Consider the following 8,039-nt stretch of genomic DNA (forward strand, 5'->3'; position numbering starts at 1 on the left):
AGGACTTCAAGGAAAAACCATGTACAAGGGAGTAAAGAGCTACTGGCTCTAGCTAGAAAATGGGCAGTAGAAGTTGCTTCCCTCTTAACATATTGTTTATATTAGTCAGGCATGCATTTTTGTCTGGTTTCTTTCTTTTTTGGCCATCGCTGCTTCTTGGATTGACTCTGGGAGTTCTTTGCAAATGTTTTCTCCCTCTCTGCTGCCAGAAAACAACGTGGGTCATTTCAGAACCCACAGATACCAAGCCAAAAACCCCTCAGTCCTTTTTGTGGCCTCCAAACTCAGAGATAAAATTACAAGAGATAAAATTCCTTTAAGTAATGACACAACAAAATCAGGTATCATCCCATTTATCTCCCCTGTGCCCTTCAGTTGCCATGATTTTTTTTTGTCTCTCTAGTTTTACGTAAAGCATATTCAGGATCTGTTGTATTTGCCTTAAAAGAGAAAAGCCAGACTCAAGGAAGAGCAGGCTAACTGCCCTTATCTGATGCTAAAGATAGACAAAGAGACCTCCATGTTTGGTCTTATACAATAAACAGTTGGAATTCAATTCCTATATAAAACCATGGGTGAGAATTCTTCTGTGTTTTAATTTATAATAGTGAGGAGCTTATACTGCTTTTGCCTGAGTTAACTACATGAGCTGAAACTGGGATCTTGTTTCCTGTAGCATAACTAAAAGCCAAGCAGGATACTTCTAATATCCCCCAAAAGGACCTGTTCATTCACACAGAGCCTTTTCTAGGGAGGGCTGATGGTATCAGTGCAGTTTTCTGAGGCCAGCCACTGCTAGAGGTGTCCTTGGTTTTTACAGGGCTCTGCCAGTGCAACTCAATTCTGCCAGAGCCCCACAGCTTTTCTGCTCTAGCCTCACTGCACTGACAGCAGAACATCATCCTCACCCTGGCCTTCTTTTCTGCTCTGCCAGGCCTGAGAATAACAAATGGTGCTAACACTTACTGGTAGCCTTGTGTCTGAAGCTGAGTCACAAAACTTGTAACTGCACATAGAGAGCTACAGAGACAGCTCAGCTTCTGCTTTCCTGAGCCAAATTTACTCCCCAAAAAGGAATGGTCCCCTCACATATTGTCATGCTTTCTTAGCAACTCTTACTAAATACTCTTTAATTATTTTTTGTCTTTTTATGCTTTTCTTTGCAGTCAGTTCATGAGAGATAGAGACCTTTCTATTCTCCTTTCCTCACTCTCCCTATCTTGTGCAAGAGCTTCAATGATGTTGCCTTAAAAAGTCAGCAATTGCTCCCAGGAACATTATTGTCCTTGTGTAATTAGCAGTATCTCAGGAAACAGCCTGAGACCCTGTGGGTCAACACTGCCTGGTGTAATGGCAACAGCCTGATCTGCACAACTCTTTGGTGTCTCATCCGGCTATGCTATCATTAGCTGAACTTGATGTGAACCAAAAATAAAGTCCTGTTTTTAAAAATTATTTTAATGCAAACTTCTTGAAAGCAGGCTGGGGGAACCACCACTGTCCAGCTGTGCAAAGGGGTGAATGAGAGAGAGGTTTTTGAGCTGCCTAAAATAAATTTTTAAGTAAGGCTGGCAGAAATTTTATGCTAATATTTAAATTAAAATAACCACACTGGACTGATTTCTGTCTGGAAAGAAGAGACAACCAGAAGTGGGATTAGCACAAGGTTTTGATATCTGTAAGTAGATATTTGCCAATGCTTCTAAGAGTCTATCTTCCCTTCAAAGTAGTGCATGGATGAAAAAAATTGGTCAGGAAAAGAAATGTGGAAGAGGTTGGGATGGAAGTCAAGTCTCCCAAGACTGGAAATCTTTCCAATTTCTCACATGGATCCAGAACCAGAACTTGAAATCCCTTCAAAACCAGTGGCTCCCAACACTTAAATTTAAGCTGGGGAGAAAATCCTCCTTGTTCCAACAGCTGTACAACCTGTCATTAATATTTGCAAACTAAAATAAGACAGAAACAGTCAACAGAAGGGTGCAGATGGTGCTGTTAACTTTGTTTGTAAACAGGCTGACAAACAACTCTTCTTACTGAGTGATTTTTCCTACCCTTGGCCCAGACTGGCAGGGACTCTGTCTGGTCTGTTCCACAGTAAGGTTACCAATAGCTTGAGACTGGAAAAGAAACTTGCTTGCGCAAAGGCTTGTCGTGTTTGCACAGCTATCCTGTCTGGGTTCCCTGTTGTTCTCTTGTTATTTACATCTCTACCTCTGGCAGCACTACCATGACAATTCCTGGAAGATACAGAGTTTTAGAAATTTCACTTAAAAGACTCCCAAACTCTCCTAAGCAACTTAGTCAATGCTCTTCTACATTTGGAATGAGAAGGGCTTCCTAAAGGCTAACCCTTATCTCTCCTGCTACAATGTAAGTTGTAAGGGAGAGTTCTTATCCTATCTAGCACTGACTCAGAAAATTGCTTTTCGTCTTTCACAACAAGCTGAGAGGTTAGTGTACAGCCTTGTCAACAAATTGAAAAAATGTAGAGAAAATCTTCTCTAGACATCTGATTGTTTTTTCTTGTCTTAACTCTCTTAAGCTCATCTATGGCTTTTGTGAAAACTGCAATCCACAGTTAGGCATAACACTCAATCCAAAAACTCACCAGTGTGAAGCAGAGAAAGGAGGCTGTTTCAGTTACTATATTCATGTCTATTTGTCTCAGGATAAGAATGGTCTCTTAACAGTAGCAAAGCACTTGAGACATTCATTTTGTGATCACTTAAAATCACTAAAACCTTCTTGCTGTCCTGCAAGCTGTCACCTACCTTGTATTTGTGCAGGGGATTATTAATTCCTATTTTGTACCTCTCCATGTTGAATATTATTTCATTTGATCCTCCAGCACCTGAAGACCCCTTTGAATTCTGACTTTGTTCTCCCATGTCCTTGTATGCCTGCCAGCATGACACCACCATCACATCTGATAAGCACTGTCTCTGCTGCACCTATGAAGCCATTAAAGACAAGAGTCTTCCCATTGCTCCCTCCCATTTCATGCAAAGCTCCAAGGAATGTTCAGTTAATAACCTTTTCCATGGCACTGTGACTGAAATTCCTGGAGTTTCACAAGGGATCTGAGTCCATAGCTGCCTTATGAGTATCGTGGAAAGGAACATGGAAAACCCTAGCCAAGTCAGAATATAGGACATCTCCTTTTTCTTCCCTGGTTGGTTCCTATGTCAAAAAACAGAGGGCAGGTGGCTCTGATAGAATTTCTTCTTGACAGGTGTGTGCGCCTGTGACTTACCACTTTGTTATCTTCTATAGGCTTATGCACAGCTCATTCTTCCCACTTTTTCCAGAAATTACCTAGTTTGTTCCACTTCTTTTCTCCTTTCTTCAAATCTATCACTATCTACTCTTACCTTGCACTTTAGAATCTCATCCCTTTCCTGTGACAGCTCAGAAATATTTCCTAATATTTCTCAGTCAGTTCCCTTAATGCTGGACTTCATCAAGACTGCATGAAGACATGTATCTGAGCAGTGCCTGAACAATCCTGGGGTTGAGTGGAACTACACAAAGCCAGCTCCAGTCTCTTAGAGGCCCATTCCCTCTGACACTAATCATGAGCCAACCCAGTTCTTAAAGCACAACAACCACATGCATGCATGTTGAGTCTGACCTCCTTATCTCTGCCAAACCCCACTGTTTCTTCTCACTAGTGCACATTACAGGGTGCAGACCCATCCAGGAGACTGCCACAAAACTACTTAGTTCTGCTGGTCCTGAGTCTGGTTTGGTTCAACATGCAGCTTCTCCATCCTAATAGTGTATTCTTCCCTACCAGCCAAACAATGGTGAGTTGACCAACATGCATCCTGCTACATTGGTCCAGTTCCAAAAAGGTTAGCAGATGGAAATAATTACTCTTAAAAATACAGTGTGTGGTCGTCCCAATTTCATTGTCTACTATAGAATAGGCAAATGCCTTGTGTGTTTATGACTGCAACATTACAACAGTCATACAGCTTGTTTCCACTTTATAAAGAGAGGCAATTCAGTGACTTGTCACAGGTCAAAAGAAATACTAAGCAAAAATTCTTCCTGTGGAAAAGTACCAACAAAAGATGCTGGATGTCTTTTCAGAGTTCAGTGCCTCATGATAATAACAGTTTCATTTATCCAGAACTAGAATGCCCCAGAAATTAACTATACCCATTGTCTAAAGCAAACAAAAATAATTCTCCATACCTTACAGTTGAAGCAAAACACAACTGGAGGAAGATAGTAATAGTTTTCTCTTACCTGTAGACTTTACTGGAAGAGGAAATGGACTGACTGTCAGATTTTGCCTTATGATCCTGGATACAAGTGCAGTTATAACTCTGGAAAAAGGCTGAGGAAATGCTCTCTTTGATGTTTATTTACTTTGTCAGGTACGTTCAACAGATTGCATCAAGGAGCACCCAGAAAAGCATGTGTGAGAATCACACCTCCCCCTTGGATGGTTTTCCTAATCAGAGGCCATGTCCTTGTACCCTTGGTTTGAGTCATGTGGCTTCCTTGCCGTACTTAAAGAGCAGAATGTGTGCAGGTTATCAATCATCAGGTGTATGCCTTCTAGGGTGGAAGGGAACATTCAGAATTCACAGCTGTTGCTAGAAACTTCTGAAAATCTGGTTCTTTGGAGGCTGACTGGTGTTTTATTACATTAGGAAAAAGAAAAGTTTGTTTTGCAGTTTCTGGCAAACCTTTTCTTTGAAAACTCAGTCTTAATTTGAACTGTGCTATGTTCAAATCATTTTAACTCTAAGATGTTTACTAAACAGTTTTTAAACAATGATTAATTTAGGTAACTTCATAAAAGGTTCTAGAAACATGTAAGAAAGTACTTCTAGGTCAACAAATGACAGGTATTCATCTACTCACTTGTTGAGATGTTAATAACAATAAGAGATTGGTGCCCTGAAGAATGCCAATGCTTACTGATTTTCAGCCTCTAAATTCAGAATTGCAAAGAGGGCTTCTGCAGAGATCATCTTCTAACCCAAGACTGTCACAGCAAATCCCCATCCCAGAGCTTGAGGGAATACTTAAAACCCCTCTTTCCAAAGCTGATAAAGCTCTGTCAAGCTGAGGCCCAGCACCCTTTGCAGGTGTGTGTCTGAAGCCTACCGAGTCTCTGCTGCTCACATGTTGAGGTCACTTTCCGAACGTGATACACTGTGGGAGCAGAAGAATTTCCTCTGGTTTAGTAAGCTGTTTCTTAAAATAGTAGGTAAGTGCAGTGATCTGAGTCAGGGTACTCATACCCTGAGTGCAGCCAGAAATGGCATGTCATGTTCAGCCAACAAAGGAAGATTTCCCCATGCGACTTGCCACCACTGCACAGCTTAAAACTGGTGGATGACTGCAAGAGATAAAAGAATTTTTTTCTGTTTAAGCCTTCGATGCATCTGCCAAGACTTCAGAAAGGGAACTGCTTTTGTGTCATGGGAATTTTACAGTGAAAACTGAGCAGGGGCCAGTTCCACCTAAATCTCCCCTCCAGACTGCTGGAACATGTCCAGGACCATCACCACCCTCGCTGACAGACAGAAGGAAATAGAGTTGGCCAGTATTAAAGATGTGAGCTGCTTGGCTTGAATTTGAGTCAGATGCCTATAACCCAGACTGTAGTGGCAGCCTTCACCCTTTGTAAATCAAGAAGAGGTGGGAGAGGGGGAACATGATCTCACCTGCAGTACTGTCAAAGACTTACAAAGAAGAGTCTTCACATCGTTTTCCCAATTTCTCAGCCTTTCAGTCTGTCCTGTCATCTGACTGTACACTCCTTGAGTATCTTCACCCCAAAGAGATTTTGTTTTAACCGAACCCAAACTTGAGTCTACCCTAAAGTTATTTTACTGATCACATTTAGTTCATGTGCCTTCACCCCTTCTCTGCAGTTTTGCCTCCATAGCAGCTGAATCGGAAGGAATTATGCAGGAATACACACATTAACTTTCAATTTGGAATGTGTGCATTATGGCCATCTTTCTTCTTTCTGCTTTCCTGTTTTTTCCTGTTTGAGTGAAGCTGCTTTCATTTAGAAGTGACCAAAATTACAGAAACCTTTATGAAGGAAATTAGTTGCACTTCAAGTCAGTTATTTAGGAATGATGAATACCTAACAGAAAAACCATTAAGTCTGTTGTTGGCCCAGAGGTCATGACTCAAGTAGGCTGTTTGTCCCACAAGGGAACTTGCTTTTTTTCCGATTAGAAGAAAGAAATATGTTGGCAAGCAAAGACAGCATACATTGAAATGTGTTCTGCCTGTACCCAGGCTGCTTCAGTCTGATAGGATTTCATTTATTCTATCTTCATGAAACTCCTTAAACTTCACTCAATTCAAATATACAAAATTAGAGAAATCAGAATATAGTTATGCTCAGAAAGATATCACAAATTTCCAAACCAGCTCCCCTCATTAGCATACTTTGAACTTCTTTGTCTGCAATCAAAAAGATACATCTTTCAGAAAGCACCAGCATCTGTTTAAGCTAATATTAATCTCCTTTAATAACAGCAGCTAGTTTTAAACCACTCCACATTTCCTGCATTACTGACCCTTGACACAGGGACTTTGTTGAATGGCAGTGGTCACTCAGTACCCCAGAGGCAGCGCTGTCTTTCACTTACATATCTCCAGGAGTGGAAGGCATGGAAGACCTCGGGTGTCCAAGCAGGAGTCACCTTAGCTGTGTTGTTTCACCAGGCACTCTCTTGTGCTCCAAACCACTGGGGGAAGAGCAAGATTATTGCTGTCTCACTTCCAAACCCAGGTGCAAGCCACATGCCTGTCCCACGTAGAGAATATGCCAGATGCTCACAAGTGATGCTGAGGAAAAGGCACAGCTGATCCACTGATTAGGTGGTCAAGGTCTGGCCTGAGATCTAAAACCAATCATAGTTATTTACAGAACAATTTGCAAGAAGGGAGGAAGAAAAGAACTTTTATTTACCTCTTTCATAGTTTGGGTTTTTTTCTCCATCAGGTGCTCAGCTAAAAGAAAAATACATATATTAATAGACACAAAAATGTGTAATTTCTTGATGTTTCTGTATCCCTATTCCAATAAATAAAATTAGAAATTAAACCAGCATCTATTTTCCATCAAAATATTGTTAGAAAATATTAAAAAATTATTTAAATAATAATAAATAAACATTGATCTCCATAAAGCTGAGGCATTAAGGAAAGCAAAAGCAACGACCAGACTGATAGAAAAATCCAGACTTTGGCAACTCGGTGCTGGTTCACTTCTTCTTCCATTTGCAGTCAGTCAAGCCTTTGCCTTAGCTCTTCCCTCTTTCTCTCTCTTTTTCCTCCCTCTCATCCACTGGGAATATTTATTTGCATGTGACCAGCTTTAAATGTTTCCCATGAACTGAGGAGCTAAACTGAGGGCATTGCTGTGCCTGGGCTGATGCAAAGATATTGCACATCTATGTAACCTGTAGCCCTGTCTCAACACTTGGTTGTAGCCCAGAAACAAACCCAACAGTAGCACTGGTGTGATTGAGTGCATTTTGGGCAGAGGCTGAAAGCAGGCATGCAGTGTTTGCATTCCCTTTCCCAAACCACTTCAAGGCCTTGTGCCAGCTGACAGGAAACTGATTAAATATGGTGTTGCTCTTACTCGATGAGAGAAGCTCTAAAAACCTTTACCATGGGCAGGAGGCAATTGGAGCATGCTCCAGTCACTACCAGACAGAGCAAGCACAGCCAGGCAGCCAGTCATTGTCTCTCTCATGCATTTGGACATGAAGGATCCTCCATTTTGGGTTACTCTAGCATCACTGAGGATACATTGGACCTCTTTCTCCAGAATCCCATTTGCTTTCCATTTCCTCTACTGCCTTCACATCCAAGCCATGTGGTAGTCCAGGACATGTCCAGTCTGAAGGCTTGATTCATAGAAGCACTAAAGTCCAAAGAAGATACTCCAAACCTCTGGTACTTTTTTCAGACTTCATGCTTTGGTTCACAGCCTCTGTCAAAATTAGCTCCACCAGTATAAGCAAGGCAGACAGTCCCATCTG

This window comes from Geospiza fortis, unplaced genomic scaffold (genome assembly GCF_000277835.1).
Source record: "Geospiza fortis unplaced genomic scaffold, GeoFor_1.0 scaffold66, whole genome shotgun sequence".
NCBI classification, from domain to species: Eukaryota; Metazoa; Chordata; class Aves; order Passeriformes; family Thraupidae; genus Geospiza; species Geospiza fortis.